This window comes from Molothrus aeneus, chromosome 7, assembly GCF_037042795.1.
Source record: "Molothrus aeneus isolate 106 chromosome 7, BPBGC_Maene_1.0, whole genome shotgun sequence".
Lineage (NCBI taxonomy): Eukaryota > Metazoa > Chordata > Aves > Passeriformes > Icteridae > Molothrus > Molothrus aeneus.
Window position 1 is genome coordinate 5,728,199 of NC_089652.1, and position 17,519 is coordinate 5,745,717.

At 41.0% G+C, this 17,519-nt stretch overlaps 1 protein-coding gene across 11 annotated transcripts in view; it reads right to left on the reverse strand.

The window, feature by feature from the left end:
• The window catches only part of MAP2 (microtubule associated protein 2), a 222,712-nt gene that overhangs the window by 166,823 nt on the left and 38,370 nt on the right, over positions 1 to 17,519 (reverse strand). For 9 of the 11 annotated variants that reach the window (XM_066553195.1, XM_066553194.1, XM_066553197.1 and 6 more), the window contains one exon: positions 7,895 to 7,953. The gene's annotated coding sequence lies outside the window, so the exon portion shown is untranslated. Of the gene's footprint in view, positions 1 to 7,894; positions 7,954 to 17,519 lie in introns of those variants that run through there. The other 2 variants (XM_066553199.1, XM_066553198.1) reach the window with 1 other exon arrangement.

Sequence of the window (17,519 nt, forward strand, 5' to 3'; positions counted from 1 at the left end):
ATTGCAAAGTGTCTCAGAGGCACGCACTCCTGCTCTGAGACAAAATACAATTTTATACACATATCTGCCCATACTGTTATTGTTTGCACTATGAAGCTATTTCTCAGTTGTTAGATCAGGCTAAGCTGCTAATTAAGACATACAACAGAAAAAGCCACTTTGGTGGAACAAAAAAAAAAAAAGCACTGCATGAGGCTCAGGAGCTTGGAATCTGATCCCAGCAGGGTCACAGATTTGCCTACTTATTGCCAGCAATAATTAATAACATTAATATCCTAATGTTCCTCATTTCCTGAGATGCAAACTGGAAAAACTAACAGAGTCTGCTAATGGAGACATTTTTGTACTTCAGGACTGGATCTCCAAGCATGCTCCTTCCTCACTGCCCCAACTATGGAAAAAAATACCTGCACAAAAGAGTAACATGGCATTTTTCTGGCTTCTAAACTTGGCCTCCTCATCACAAGGTGAGTAAAGACACAGATCTGTACACTGCACACTGCTGGAGAACAGGGGCTTCTCTCTACCCACAGTCTTGGATGAGTTCAGATTCATTTGTGACTCCTGCACCTTTACCTCCCACCCCACCTCCACAGCCAGATTTTCTGTGCAGGCACTATTCCCTGAGTGGTGTTTTTCTAAGCCAGGTCCAAAAGCCTTTCTCAGATGTAAACATTCAACCACAGAGCCTCACCACCCACCTGGCTCCTAACCCTGTCACACATATTTCCATCATCTTTTCTATGGAAGGATTATTATGTAGTTCAGTAGGTACCTCAAGGAAAAAAGTAATTACCAGAAGCTTATAAAGCTCTGGATTTCAAATGCAGCACCATTGTGAAGCACTGATTTTTCTCTTATCTCTGAGATTCTCATTGAAATATTTAGAAAGACCAGTCTGAGTGAGACAGCTCTGTCAAAAGCACATTAATCAGTTGAATTCATGCCTACAGTTCCATACCTCAACTAAATCTCTCCTAAGAATGCACTTAAAAACTAAGGATTGAGGTTTTCATGTTTTCAGCCACACCATTCCCATTGACTATTATTCAGATGATGAATCTTGGGAAGCTCAGCTCAAAGCAACCACAACAAAAAAATGTGAGAAAAGTGCATTTATATCAATGCCTGGCAATGTAAAGCACCACAGCATTTGGATTACAAACCTAGGGGATGGAGAAACACAGCAAAGCATAAGCAGCCCCATGTGCCAGCAGTGGGTAAATATGGACAACAGAGACATGGACTATTCTAAAGAAGTATTTTTCTCTTTTTTAATGAGAATCAAAACATTATCCCGTCTCCTAGAAGTGTAGAGTTGACTTGATTTTATCAGGATTTGAGACACTAGTCTTAACAGGCTAGGAATACAAACTTAACAAAGTTATTTCAGCTACACAAAAATATCCAGAGATGCAATAGAGGATGTATGATTTGTGTATTCTTAAAAGTGTTATATGTTTGATTCACAGAACAAAACAACCAAATAATATATTATATTATGTATTTGTATATTTTTTACATATATATACACACACTATATTATACTAGTAATAAGGAAAATCAGTTCCAAGCAAAACCAGTTGGGTTTCACTGGTTTCACTTAAAGAAAGTTTTAAAGTCAGTAACTCCTATATTGATACATTGCTCAGACAAATGAAGTGAATTCTACAGTCCACCTTCCAAAGCCTGAAAATCAAGAATTTGGTGAATGGCTTCCCATTAATACCATAGGCTTCCAAGGTGAGAAGCAACACAAAAGGAAAAACTCTATTACCTTTAGATGATGAGGCATGTTTATGCCTGCAGCATTTAAGAACTGGAAGAAAAATAACTGATTCTTCCTATGACTGTAATCTCTTTTTCCTCAGGATGTCAACCCTTTTATCTTGCAGACCTGGCCACACCAGAAAATCTGACATTGCCTTTAGGCAGAGCTCCAGTGAGACACTTCATACAGCCCTATCAGATTGAACAGCTTTAACCCTGGTTGTACTATTACTGGTACCAGTAGGAAAAAACCCAAAAAAACACAACTATGAATGACTTTTTGGAAGAAAGACTTTTGACATATCAATTGTTAAGTGGTAATGTGCCCAGAAACCTGTGAAGACATAAGAAATGGAGATAAAAATCTACAAACAGGATATGAGTCGGGGCTCTAAGCAACAGAAGAGCTTGTGCCTCTGAGTGCTACATACACTGAAATGCTCTCTCCCCACCAATAATAAAAGACACTGAGGATGTAAAGGCATCACAGCCACTCTTTACAAAGGTTGTAAGTGAAGCAAATCTTGTAGATTAAGATAGTATCTCTTACACCTGGGGGGCAGGGAGAAAAAACACATACCAAAAAACCTTTCAGGAAGCGAAACTTCTATCCAGGTCTTCATCATTCACCTGCAAACATACCTATTTTTCCTGCTGTATCAAATAATCTCATAGAAGATATTTTCTATCTCCAAAGAGACTTATCTTGCTTAATTTAAACCTTTCAGGTTAGAATTAAAGAGCATAACATTTCTTCAAGATTGTCTCAGAAGACATCATTGCTGCACATCACAAAAAAGATCTGGCTCCTACTCCCATTGAAGTCAAAAGTACAACTCCTACTTTCTGCTCTGCAAAAGGATATAATCAAAACTGTTTATCCTATTGCCTTCCAGCCTCCTAGTATGATATACAGGAGGTACTAAGGAAAGTGGTTTTGCCCCACTGAATAAAATAAAGTTACAAAGTATTGTAAGGGCCTACTAGCTGGTATAGCAATTTATTCCACATAAATGAATGGCATCTCAGAGTGACTGAAGACTAAGCATTAAGTAGAAGCAGATGCTTGCAGTTCTACAATATGCTGTTTCCTTTTAAATGAGAAGTTGTGCACCACCTGTTCCTTCCATTTTTCTCTTATTTTTTTTTTCTGAAGACACTGCTGGCAATGGAATTCGCCATTAAAAAACAACCCACAAACATTTACTTGGTTAACTAACTAGCACTCAGGAGCTGCTGGCATCAATAAGAACAGCTTGCTCAGACACTCCTTCAATAAACAGCTTGCTACCCTTTGGGTTTCACATCTGGTGTTTGGTAGAATGGTAACCCAAGCATTTGGTATTACTCAGAAAAGTGCATCTTTATATGTCATATGTAATCAGAAAAGAAGATGAAAAGTAAAGTGGCCATTAAAAGAACACCTACTTCTGTACATTTCTAATCTCAGGTTTTGGGTTATTTCAGCAAGTGGAGTTTGGACATGTAACCCAAATGCACCTGAAAGAGAACTAAACCAACAACCCAGTTCTGCTGCTGTGCAGTAACAACATACTTGTGATGACTCCAGTAAAGCCTTGCTAATGAGAAATCTGCTCTGTCAGACTTCATACCACAAGCACACCTGCTTCAGAGTCATGTGGGTGCTAACTGGTTTGTCTGCAGAAATTCTACAGCCACCACCTTCATCCAGCACCTGCCACTTTTTTTCCTCCTTGAGACAGGACTTACAGGACCCCTGGTCCCCATCCTACCCACAAGCTTCTGGGGAAGAAGACATCACACCAACATCTTTCCTGCTTTTCCACCTACGAACACAGGGAGCATCACACAGTTCTGCAAGGCCACAAGCTGGGGCTGGCTGATGTCACAGTTTGATGCCTCCATCCTGAACAGACTAGGCCATGTGTTTTTCTAACTCAGCAGCCCAGTGGCTGGGACACTGCCCTCCCACTGCCCAGAGCTAACAGGATTGCTCACTGAGAGTGCAAGACAGCGTGCTGCACATCCCAGCAAAGTGCTGCTGGGGGCAAACACCACAGGAGAACTCTCCATGGAGAAAATCTCTCCCCTCTGCCCCACACCCCACTGCAGGGCTCCTTCTTACAAGAGGAGAACTTGGAACAACAAGACAAGGAACACCTCCCATCAACTGGAATGCTGGCAGGTATTTTTGGGGCAAGCTCAAGTTGCTTACAATTCCATTGTAAATAGTGAAGGCTTAGTCTAAATAGCTTCTGCCTCACATGATTCTCTCTCAAAGAAATTCTCTCCAAAGGAAGTTGGATGTAATCTCAATGGTTTCAACAGGTGGGTCTGACTTTCTCTTTTCCTTTTTTTAAATTTTAGCACAAGCAGAATATCATACAGAAAACCTGTCACAGAGAAAGAAGTAGGGGCCAAGGATAACATGCTGCTCTTTGACCATGTGGACTGCTCTCACTCCTCTGTGCCACATGTGACATTGCTTTCCTCAGGAACAGCTCCCTTTACATTTTCTGTTCCTAGCACAGAAGAGAATGGGAATGGTGTGTACAGATGAGCAGCTCTGCAAAACAACTTGAGGTGCATAATCTTACACTGGGAACTAGAGAACCAGTATACCCTGGTAGGATGAAACTTAGATTTCTCCAAGAGATCAGGTACCTTATTACAATTTTTTATTTGCTGGGCTACAGCAGATCACTTGTACAAGAGAAACAGCCCAGAACAGCAGCAATTTAAAGACAGAAGTATTCAAGACTCCACAGTGTAAGTGGTGATGTCAGTTCTTGTATATTTTCAAAACAACACAAAGGCAAATGTTCAGCTAGCTCTGTCTGTTTATAGGGCTTCTAAGAACACCAGCTCACTCATTTGTCATTCTACATATTCTTTATTTCTTTATTCTTCTTCTAGAGTCAGTGGAAAGAGAGAGGTTCTTCAGAAAATGGCTCAGTCCCACTTTGCCTGTCACTGTCATATTTTCTGGAAAAATCTCTTCACCAGGATTTCTTGTCCTGGGAAGCTGAGAAGCCTCAGAGAAAAATGAAAACAATAATTATCTGATTGCTTCTCCTGTGTTTTGCTGCTTTGGAATGCGGTTGGAGATTAGTTATCCAACATGTGAATTGTTTTTACTTAATGACCAATCATGGTCCAGAAGTGTCAGGACTCTGGAGAGTCACAGGTTTTTCATTAGTATCTTGTTGAGCCTTCTGTAAGGATCCTCTCTCTATTCTTTAGTATAGTTTTAGTATAGCATTCTTTAATATAATATATCATAAAATAATAAATTAGCTTTCTAAGAACATGGAGTGAGATTCATCATTTTCTCCCCACGACGGGGCACCCCGAAAATACCACAATTGCCTTCCCAGCTTCTTGAGATGCTCATCTACAGTCCCTGCTCTCTGCAGGAGGTGAGCAGGGTAAGCATACTGCTTGCAAGCAATAATAACATAAAAGTGCCTAATGTTAGTCTAGGCAATGCAGGTCTTCAGGCTTCTGATAAAATTCTCTTCTGTTTTTTGTTCATACCACAAAGAAATTTACCATGAATAAGTACAGGCTTTGGTACCATTACATACACTTAGATTCTTCCTGTGAAATATTCTCATAAGAAATAAAACCATCTTTTTGTAGCCTTTTTTCCCCCCAGGTTCCCAGTAAAAAACAATGGTTCTGCTTACATTTAATATTTTCTTTTGAGGATTGGGATTTTATTGCCCTTCAAGTGAAGAAAAATTAGGTACTATTTATGTTCAACACATGCCCAAGTTTGCAGAGACAAGCCTGAGACCAACAGTCTTGTTTTCATTCTTTTGTGCAAGATACACTGCTGTCTGATGAGCAAAAAAGGTACTTTGGGGCAGTTCAGAAAGTGATGGAATAGTCTGAGACCAATAAACAGGTGAAGAGCTTCTCTGTGCCATTATATGGGTTGTGTACACACCTAAGAGAGGGTTATAAGGAAGACCAGCAAGACAGAAGAAGAGAACTTAGCATGATCTGCATGTGCCCTAGATTCACATGGAGAAGACAGAAAGAGAAAGAACAAAACCTAATAAAATTGAAGAAGTTTGATGTGTTCAAATAGCCTTGGAGCAGGACCACTCCTCTAGTCTGTACTGTGTGTTCAGCTTAATAAAATGAGATTTAGACAACTGATTATTTAATTACAAGAAGGTCTTTTGCTCTCCATTTATGCAAGAACACAGCTTCTATTGATAAACTGTGAGCAGCTCAAATGCAGCTGAAAGTACCAATATTCTAGGCACTGGGAGAAGTGGGTTACTGCTCAATTCTGTGAGCAGACAGGAGTTTGCCTACTCCTTTCAGCTGAAGTTCACCAGCCTGCTCTGACTTTCCTGGTTAGACACATCAGCTGTGATAAATCTTTGGTAAGAACAGACAGCACTTTCAAAGTGCTTTCCTGCCACAAAGACTACTGAAGCACAAACCAGCACGGTGAAATGCAGAATGAGTTCTCCTCAACTCCCCTGCTGCTCTTTGCAAAAAGCACCCACCAAACAGCTTTGTCTTACACTTTTAGCTCAGATCCTCAATTGCTCCTTCCTATTTAAGTTTTTGGATTTGACCTTATTAGAGCTTTGAAAGACCTATCTCTTCCTGACCATTTAACTTTTTGCCTAATGATTCAAGTTCAATGACATGCAGAGGCTGACAAGGAGCAGAGAAAAGAAACCTCATGTCCTCACTGAAACAAAAGCTAAGACCACTTCTCACTGGATAAGGATTAATACCATGAGCAGGGCCCCTGGCAGTTTCTACTCAAGAACAGTGACAACAGGAGCCTTGCTGATAAATTCTCACATCTCCCCTGATTCTCCCACTGCAAGAGAGGAGCTTATATGACTGCGACAGTTTTTTAAAACATCTTGAGAAATACAAGTGGTACATCTGCACTGCAGCCCATCACAGCTATAATGCAGTATTTCAGAGCTAGTGACAAGAAACACACTCTGAAACACCCAGCAGAGAAACAGTGCTGCTCTGCACTCAAATACTGCTGCTCTGCACTCAAATACTGCTGCTCACTCTCTGGCTGTGGACACATCCTCCAGAAAGATTCACACCTTCACACAAAGGAAAAAACTATGACCTCCAAGAGAGAAATGTGAGGCTGCAGTAAGAGCAGCAATATTGTCACCAGAAACCACCCCCAGTACATAGATACAGGCAATACATGTCCCAGTCCCGACTCCATTCCCCACCCTATAAAGAAGACAGAAAGGAACCAGGTATAGAAAAGGTAAAAACCAAACCCAAGAACAAAATCCAACTTCATCATGACTGTGAAGTGTCACCAAATAAACCTGGTGCTTGAAAACTTAACTTCTCTTGAAAGAAGAATGACCAAATAATTCTTCTTCCAATAACCAATGGATAAAGTGAAAATAGTATTTACCAGCTCTCTCTGTGCTGTTTTTCACTTGAGTCATTCAAATAACTAAAAGCTGTCTGCACCCATTGCACAAACTCCCCTCTCAGCAGATAATACCAGGGGTGAAAGTGGGAAATCCTGGGATGAGCATCTCTCTGCATCTGGGCTGTGTTGCAAATGTGCATATCCTATAAACAACCTCAATAAAACATTTCAACAGAACAGTGCAATGAATCCTCAGGCAAGGTGAGCATGTGGTGACTAACACACAAGTGATCAGCACATGTTGTAGGGAACTTTTTTGCTAAGTGTGAACTCCAAATCTGAAGTGTGAAAAGAAAAAAATGCCACGTCACAGATTCAACTTCCAGTGCTTGTGCTCAGCAGCAGCAGCAGCTCAACTCACAATGACAAGAAGACATTTCCTACAGAAAAGATGGCTACATAAAAAAAATCGGCAAAAACATCAATGTTTTTATTTTCACTTGTTTCCACCTCTGTGCCATTAACACCTTCACCACACAGCACAGAAAATGTACACATTTTCTTTGTTCAAAACACCATAACAATACATAACTCATGTACATGCAGCCATAGGAGGAGTCCTGTCAAACCATTTGTGTTTGTTTGAACAAGCCCCAGAGATTCATTAGGCAATCCATCCCAGTAAAGTCAAGATGCAGCATTTCCAGAGCCCTGGAATGACTGATATGAGACCAACAAAAACAGAAAACCCACCTTGCAGTGTTGTTGTCACCTTGTCAGTCACAGGATATTTTATTTCAGGTTTCCACAATCTGAAACAAAACAAGAGCTCTCAGTTAGTGGCAGTTGTTAAAGGGAAAAGCTTTATTTTTATTATATGAATTAAAGACTCATGAATTGCAACATGTTAATAAGAAAACACCTTCCTTCTCTGCTTTTAGTAACATGCACAAACATACACCCAATGCTCTTTTTCAGTGGCTAGAACCTCTCTTGCCATCATAGCTTACATCCCCTGATTTGCATCAGACCATGTCTTAGCAAAGAGCCCAGGCCTCCAGAATGCCTGTTTTTGTATAAAGTGTATAAAGCCATGGAAAAGCTGATTCCTCTGAAGCACAGGCTACACTATGGTGTCTGTTAGGATCAGAGTTTCGCAGAAACAATTAAATCCCTTCCTTCTTTACAGAAAGAAGATGATCTGAAGGCAGAACACCTTTCATGTATCTAGATTCACTCGGGATGATTTGCCAAAAATTAGGAAAGACGCTAACAGCAAGAGCCCTAAGGACAAGGAGTCAGCAAGCAAACAATGCAGATAATACAACCCAATTTGCCAAAAGCTTGCCTGTTGACAGGAATCCCACAGTTACACTGCACAGTAACAAATTATGTGCTTACAAGCTGCAGACCAGACTCATGGGACCTATTAATTCAGTATCAGGTAACGTGGTATCATGTACCACAGAAAATCTGCAGCAGGGAAGTGCTGTTGAGCAGTCACAGAGAATTCTCTGGTGCTACAGCTGTTTTACTGCAGGAGCCTGGGCATCTCCTTAACTGCCTTGTGCTTAAGTTGCTAAACATCTAACAATGGATATAATACCATCACAATGGCATAAACAAGGACTAATTACTGCTTTGCAAATCCTGGGCTGGGAATGGCTAGGCAAGGGAGAAGCACCTATAAACTGCAAACCTGTTGGCATTAACAAATAGAATTGCCTAAGAAGGAAGAAGCACAGATTTCCCTACCCAGCTTCATGTCAACAACCAACAAATGGATCATTTTCCAGGTTATCATCTTCCATCAGCATGAACTCTACCTGCAGAACTAACTTCTGCCAACATGTGGGTAACAAAACTCACATTTGGACAAAGCTATTTAAGATATTCATTGCTTCACAGGGGAAGATGGGGAGAAGATAAATAAATGTCAGCAGGAATAAAAGCACCTCGTACTTCTAGCAAAGTTTGCTATGTCCCCCTGTACCCATAAACATAGGGGGTGTCACTGAAAGCAGTGGGAGTCTCATCTCTGACTTTACCAAAGCTAGAGAAGAAAAATATTTACTTTCACTGAAAGGTAGAGAAGGACAGATTCAATGTCTTGCCAAAGTTAACAGGAAGCAGCAGCTGATTCATGAGCAGAAAGCAAGGACCCCATCCCTCCCTCCTTCTTTTAAGCACGGGGGAACTTTCCAAAAGCAGAAAAAGACTTAAGTCTCTACAGCACACTGCTGTCATAACTGAGGGTGAAGATGGAGGTGTAACCAGAAAAAGAGAAGAAGGGAAGTCAAGCTCAGCTATTTCTTCTTTCCCCTCAACACCAGCAAATGAAAAGTCAGTTCTTACAACATACTGGCCAGGCATGGATCTTATTGTCTTTGGTTAATTCCACATGTCTGAGAAGAAAATCAGCTGTAAGCCGGTTAGACTCACTCAATGACGTTTGTCTAAGGTGCCGCCCCCAGGTGCAGAGCCATGCACCAAAGATTGAGCATTCTTTGGGAAGTTGCTACTCATCCAGGCACTCTTGGTAATGGTCAGCAAGACACAACCATGTAACAACTGATACATAATATTCCCCTCTTGAGCAAAACCCCATTCAGCACCCTCCCATCTCTGAGGAGCCCCGCATTTCACATCCGAACCAAGAGACAAGGAGGAATGGTACCAGCAGGATCCCTTTTCTCAAGCTTCCAATGAGCAAATGATGGACAAGCACACAACTCTGGCACCTCCTGCAAGCAGAATTTCCAGAATTTTTACAGCTTGGTCCACAATTATTTACTCCTTAGAGACTCCAGACTCATCCTATCTGTGGTCACAATAAAACGGAAACAGACTTGTTGCTAAAATGGCCATGAAATACCAATCAGACACCTATTTACACTCCTGCTACAGTTACACTCAGTTAACTCCACTTTAAAAGCATCAAGATTTTCCAAATCACAGCCCTGACTCATGCAGCCTGTGGTGAACAGGGGACATATTCTGGAAAAGACAACTAATAAAATACCATGCCAACTGCTTGACTCAGAGAAAACAAGATTAGCACTGTGACATGTTCACATTTTGACTTCTGAATACTTGCTGGATGATAAAATAAGGAGCTGTCTTTGAAGTCTACACGGAACAAAACTATCTGCCCCTTTCCTGTAACTACAGTGGCATTTGCTAATGCTGTCAGCTTTTATGTGAAGAAGTTGGTGCTCCTACAAGGAGTCACACTGACAGCTCTGGCTACCAAAGTCTTTCACTAAGTCCTTTCCAGTAAGATCCCAAAGGAAATTCAAGTTGTCCAGTGTTTTCCACCTTTCAGTATACACCTGCCCCAAGAGATGGACACGTACTATAATGACAGCTGAGCTTATCCAAAAAATTAATTGGCATAACTGGATATATCTTCCAACATCCTGGGGACAGTTCGCTTCAGAAGATGGAGCTGGTTTGGCTAAAAGGGAGAAACTGTTTGGAAATCTGAAGGTGGAAGGTGGATTGGGCAATGGTGATGACAAAATGATAACATCAACTATTCAAATATAAGGAAGGAACAAGTAGAGCAGATTAAGGGCAGTGAATCTCAAAGAAAAAAAGACAGATTTTAAGCAACTCCCCACAGGTCAGTAAGGTTTCAGAGGAGGCCAAAAAAGTGCAGAAAAGTGCTAGAGGTGGAATAAAAATACAGAGAAAACCTATTTTATGGTAAAACAAAGGTGGGACATCAACTGACTACAGTGTTGACCACAGAAGGGATTCATGCAGCAAAGTCAACTGAAGCAGATGAAATCTTACTAAAAATTTTTTTATCATTAAAAAAAACCCAACCAACAGACTGAAAGCAACCACACACTAATAGATGAAACCACTGACACAGTGAACTAACAGGAAATGGGGGAAGACCCAAAGCACTGCCTAAAAGCAAGCACAGAACGACCAACCACCATAAAAAGGAAAGAGGATGATAACCACACAGGGAATTGGAGACCTGTCAGCCTAACTCAGCCTCCCAAAACAAACTGTGAATTAGTTATAGATATCTGAAGGACAGACGGCCCACATCAGCAAATCTACTTCTGTAAAGAACCAACCAAAACAAACTGGTCTGACCTAGCTTTCTATATGTTACAATCTAACATATTTACTGGAAAAGGGCAGCACATAGATCCTATATTCTTGGGGGGGCAGGTGGTTGAATGTGTGCCCAAGGGGGTAGGGTTAGTGAGCCTGAGGCTCACCTCCTTGCAATGCTTTGTGTGAGCAGCCAGAAAAAAACACTGAGCTGAGAGAGTTTTATGAGTATTTCATCACATTCAAAAATCAATGCTATGGAGCTCACTGATCCAAAGTGCTGCTGCAGAGGCAGCAAAAAGGAAATATTTCCACATACAGCTTCACCCACCATCTTATTTGAGACCCAACAGGCTGATCCCAGGCACACAACACTGCTCAGCCAGTGCAAGCCCACATTCCTCTCTGCTGTGCTGGCTTTTAGGTGGAGGCAAGCCACACCCCACAGTAATAGCAAGGTGAACAATTGAATATTCAGCTTCCACTGAGGAGGTGGCTCCTAACAGGTTCTCCAGAGCTCTTCTGTCAGAGCCATCAACCTCATACTGTTAAGTGTTGTCTGACACACAGACATGCCTTAGCCCAGGAGATAATCCTACAAAGTATAAAGCTAGCAGTTGTTCAACATGTCTGAAAGACTTGCAAAGGCGATTTAGGCTAATCCAACTAAATTAGGAACCCTCTGAAGCTGTCAGTTGCCTTCACTGGACAGTCAAAAAGAACCAGGTAAACAGGATGGAGATATCCTGTGATGGGAACCTGCTGCCACCACCAAGATCTGCATTGTATCTCTTTCAATTCCTTCCAGCCTTGTGCATTTAGCGTTCTTTGATCTGCTCACTGAGGATAATGGACAGCCCAGGATTCTGGCTGTTCACCTGCCTGCAGGCAATGGAGCTGAGCTGCAGGAGCTGTCTGTGGCTGCACTCTGAAGGCCCTGGCCCTGAAGGTACACTCAGCTAAATGACATCTTGGACTGGGGTTCACATTTGAAGCCTACTGGTTCAGCAGCCTGCTCACTGCAGTCTGTGTGAAGAAAGAACAAAACAATCTTCCATTTCCTGAAAAAGACAAATTTCAATGCTCATTTTAACTGACCTAAAACCATTCCTCATCTGCTGTGGGGCCTTTTGATAGCCTCTCTTACCACTTCTAGTGAAATGGAAAGTTTAATGAGTTCTAAAACCCCCAGAAAATATGAGATTGTTTACACACAAGAAACTATCTATCTGAGGCTCAGAAATGAAGCAGCAGTAACATAACAGATCTGCAGGGCACCTTCTCTGCTGTGCAAAGAGGGACTAGATAGATATTGAACACTTTTAATGAAAGCCAAGAGCCTAGTTTTCCAGGAGCACATACCCTTTCAACTTCAATCTGCCAGTTTCAGGGACAGGAATTCACACAAAAAGTGAATTCACACAAAAACACTGAGCACTGTCAATATTTCTGCAGTGAAAGAGCCTCAGAGCTTCAGTTTGGTTTTCTAGATGATCCTGTTATCCTTCTTTTCATGTTTGAACACATTTTCAAGGGTGCAACTCAAAACACTGCAAGGGTACCAACAGTGCAAGACAACATGTAACGAACAAAAACCCTGACTTTGAAGAGACACCAGTGTTGTTACCATTCCTTCTATTCAAGTAATTCCTTTATCCTCACGACAAGGTACTTCTGTTCGTAAGAGCCTGCAAATTTTTAATTGTTCCCCATTCTCATTCATAGGCAATATCTTCCTCATCACAGTTCTCATTTCCAGAGTTTATTCTGTTTATCCAGTTGCAAGTAACATTAAACCATTTTTTTTATTACCTCCTCTTAAAATATTTCGATTTATTGGCATGAACATTGTAAGAGTTAACATGGTCAGAAGCTTTCTGTGAGGAAAAGAATTACCTGAATTTTTTTCTTCTTCCATCAGATTTCATACTCAAAAAAAGGCCTGACTCCTACTTAGGACAGATGAGCACAGCTCTATCAAAATTTCAGGAAATCCCACCAGTTCACAAGAGTTAAAGATCCATCCTGGACACTTGTGTCAGGAAACCACAAGTGAGTTATTCTTTTCTCCATGGTGATGAAAACATGCTTGAGAAGTATCTTTGTCTTCTTTTGCTGAGAATCCACATGTTGCTAAAAAAAATCCTCCAGCATTTCTTCTGTTACTCTCACATGTGGTTCTGAGCCCACAAAGTCAATTGGAGCCTCACCACTGACCACCACTTTCCAACCACATCACCACACTCAGCCCTGCCAATCACAACTTTTCAAGAGGAAGTACTAAATGAACAGTCTTCCTTCTCCTTTACAGGCTCCTACTATTTTAATGTCCAAACACCTCCTAGCCTATAATCTTCACCTTCCCAATTCTAGCACCATACAGCAAAGATTTTGTTATCCCAGCACAGCAGGTTACTGAAGCACAGAGAAATTAAGTTATTTGCTGCAAGTTCCCTATAAAATCTTTGGGGGCATTTACAGACCTCAAGTCAGATGACATCTCTCACAGTCTCAGCTGATGCTATGAGCTCTCATTACTCAGGCTCATGGCAGCTACACAACTTTGAAAAGTCTAGGAGCAGCACTATTAAGGTTTAATATTTAAAAAAAAACATCTTTCAACACCACCATAGGCAGCTTCCTTTCAACAAACAGCCAATCAAAGAATAAAATGCAAAGCTTCAATAATACAGAGAAGAGTGACACTCACTTCCAAAAATCAAGTTCAATTTAAGGCATTCATATCAGAAATCAATGAGAGTTCTGGAGTTTCTACGTGTCATATGCAGTCACATGAAGAATTACTCTGGGGAATCTTAATTAGATAACAAATTAATTCAATTTCTGGGAATCTATGCTTTTAATACTCAAATAGGGTGATATATGAATCTTGAATAAAGTAAAAAGACCCTGCCATCCCAGAAAGCAAAAAGTTAAAGAATTCACTTTTCTGAGCAGTTTAAACCCCAGTTTCCTGATGCACAGTTTAGACAACTGCTCCATTCCCAGCCTCTAGCCAGGTTCTGGTAACCAACCCCCTTCTCCAGGCCCAAATTACTCACACAGGGCCAGAGCACAGTGCTGACGACTCCACAGTGACCCCAAGCAGCTAAAACTGGTTACCTACATGTAAAGTTACTCAGACTTCAAATGACTTTTTCCACCTCTGCAGTGGAAGTGCCCACCCATTCACTGCAGGGCTCGGAAATATGAATTCCTAAACACAAGATACTATAAGAATGACTGATACAGAAGAGCAGTCTTACAAAGTTTGCAGAAAACAAAGATTTAAAATGTGTTCTGAAAATACAGGAGAAAAGCAAAAGCACTGAGTGGCTGTTCCCAAATGGAGGAACATGAGCTTAATGAGGCAGGAGTGCTGCAGAAACAAGTAATAATGTGATCCCATAATTAAAGACTGCTTTGTAATGTGTATGCAGAAGGCTGCCACAAAGACTGCACAAACACCCCTTTTCCTGTGTTTCCTGAAATGAGCCATTTGACTCAGCAATGTTAAAAGGTTCCTTTAACAGCCTTTTTTGGTCTGTGATACATCATCTGATGTGACTGAGGTCGAGTGCATTAAGAATCTGTGTAACATTTTGTGCTGCAGCGTGACAAAAGAGGCACTGTCTGAGCTGCAAGGGCTGACCAGCACTCAGCCTATTTCTACAGCCATACTGTAAACACACATGGAAGTGTACAGAACTTAGAATTCATTTTAAAACTTTTTCTGTAAATGAGGTGTTTAAATTCTGAATAAAATATATAAATACAAAGTCCTTGGTGGCCTCCTAGACCATATATGAGAATGGCATCACAGAAACAGCACATTAATGACACTACTCACTCAAAAGTCAATAGGGGAAGGCGAGGACACACAGTAGGGCTTTCTGTATGCCTTACCAGAGAGGCCTGCATTACAAGTAACAACTTCAAACTCATTCAAATCTGGCTTAGAAACCCCATTTTTTACAGATTTATTAACTTTTAATTAGTAGGCACAAGCATCACCCTAGTTCTAAATCATCCTTCCTTCAGAAGTGACATTATCTGTATTGTATTTGTATTACAGTGAAGGAAGAATGCACTTTTTCTTTTATTAAAAGGGCTGACACTCAGTAACACAATTAATGAGTAGTTTTGAATGTTATCTTCTTTTGAAACCCTCTATTCAGGATTGGAACACTGTAATTATAGGTGCTGAGCAAAGAGCTTGTCTAGGTACATTTCAAAATGCTACATATATAATTCATCTTAAGCTTTTTTTCAGAACTGAGATTTTCAAACATTCAAGGAGCTTTCAAAACAGGGAGTTCGATTTCATAGGGACTGGTCACTCAAAGCAGATACTCAGAAAACTGCCCCAGTAGCCCTAAGATGGCAACTGTGGCAACAATTCTGCAAGCCAAGAAAGGAAACTGGGCTCTGGCTCAGCAAGCTGTGATTCATGAAAATAGTCCCTCCACTACTTAAACAGTCCTGCTAACCTCCCTGGGTCTTATCACAGAACCACACAAAATCAAGACATAGCAAGCACAGGGCTGAAGGGATCCCATGCAGTATTTCCACCAACACTTTTTGGTTCTGGAATAATCTCTTTGACAGCCTATTTTTTTGTTGTTGTTGTTTTGTTTCAAAAGATACAAAGAAAGCAATTGTAAGCAGGCAAGTATAGCTGCAGCATTAAATAAATTAGAATACAGTTGTCAAAATTCTAGACAATGTCTTGGTTTAAGATGGGGAAGGTGCAATGTTAACCTAACCACAGAGACAGAGGCCACTTGAAGTCATTATATTCAGGACCCACATGAAGGATGAAGGAGAGCAGACTGTTTCTAAGCTGCACAAGTTCAGGTCCTCAGTATTTGGGTGTGCATGGATAGATGTGTTTGCATGGATTTGTCTATATATATATGCACACGCACATCCACTGAGTAACTCCATCACTGTTTTTTTTAAAGAAGGTAAGAATGGAAAGTGGGTAGAAAAAGAAAGTTAACCAGGACACAAACATCTAAAGAGCAAACATATTAAAAATTAAACATCCTATTCAATTATAGTAGGTGTTAAAATTATTTTCTGAGCACTGGTTTCTATAAGCACAAGACTGCCACTGCATGAGAATTACCCCTTCCACTCTGAGATGAAACCAAGAGCATCACTGATTTGAGCCTTCTACTGTGTCAATTGATACAGGAAAGGCATGCAGCTCAGGATTTCTCTTTTTTTGTTAATCCTGTAGCACAGTAACTCTGACACCAAGTCCCTCTGCAGTGGCTGAAGTGCACACTATCTCAGGAAAAAGCCTTGTGCTGGCTGCCAACAACTAAATCAAGCTAATCAGCAATGTGCTGATGCATGCTGATGTTGACACTTCAAGGATCACAAAATATTCAGTTCTACTCTATTAATCCTTTAATGCTGGTTCCCATCAATCAAAAAGCCCACTCTAATTACAGGTTTCAAAAAGCACCAGTAAGATCATTAACAGAGCAATGCAGAGGACAGCACAACAAGAAAAGGCCTACAGATGCCAAATCCTTTCTCTGCAAAGCCTAGTGGCTGCAATTTCCTCAGGAGCAGCAATATCAAACCACAGGCAGAATTACCTGCATGTGCTTCACAGAGGTGTGGTAAGCCAACAAGCTGTAAGAGCACACTGCAAGCATAAACCACATCCTAGGTGCTGTACCAGTCCCTAAAGTTAGGTACAGACACCTCACACTACAAGGGCTGAAAACTCTGCTGCTGACAATCTGGACACTTGCACCAAGGGCACAGCTCTGCTGCTCAGGCTGTCTCCGGCAGCTCACTCTGCTGAATAGAGCCCAGAAATCATGGGAGCTGCAGAAAACCTGACTTCATGACTCTGCAGTCTCACTGCCCCCTTCTACACTTGAAGTTAATTTTTCTCTGCTATATACAGTGAGCTTGCAGTTCTTCAGAAAAGAATTCACTCATCCTACTGCTAAGTCACATCATCCAATTTTCAGTTTCTATCTGAAAGCACTATACTGGTTTTATGTTTTACACTTTCCCTCCCTTTCACCATTCTCAATTTACTGTGCAGCCTTTTGCAATGTCTCAGCAGACAAAGCAATTCCTACTTTCATCCTTTCACCAGTCTTCTTGAGTAACATTAGTGAGACAGGCAGTGGTTTTGTGGAGCTGGACACTTTTGGTAAAGACCAATTGAGGCAGGCACTCTCTAAGACATGCAGTCAAGAATCTCCAGAGTGACAAATTGTTTGAAAACTAAACAGAGCAAATAAATACAGTCTCTTCTGTCCAAGTGTTAGGA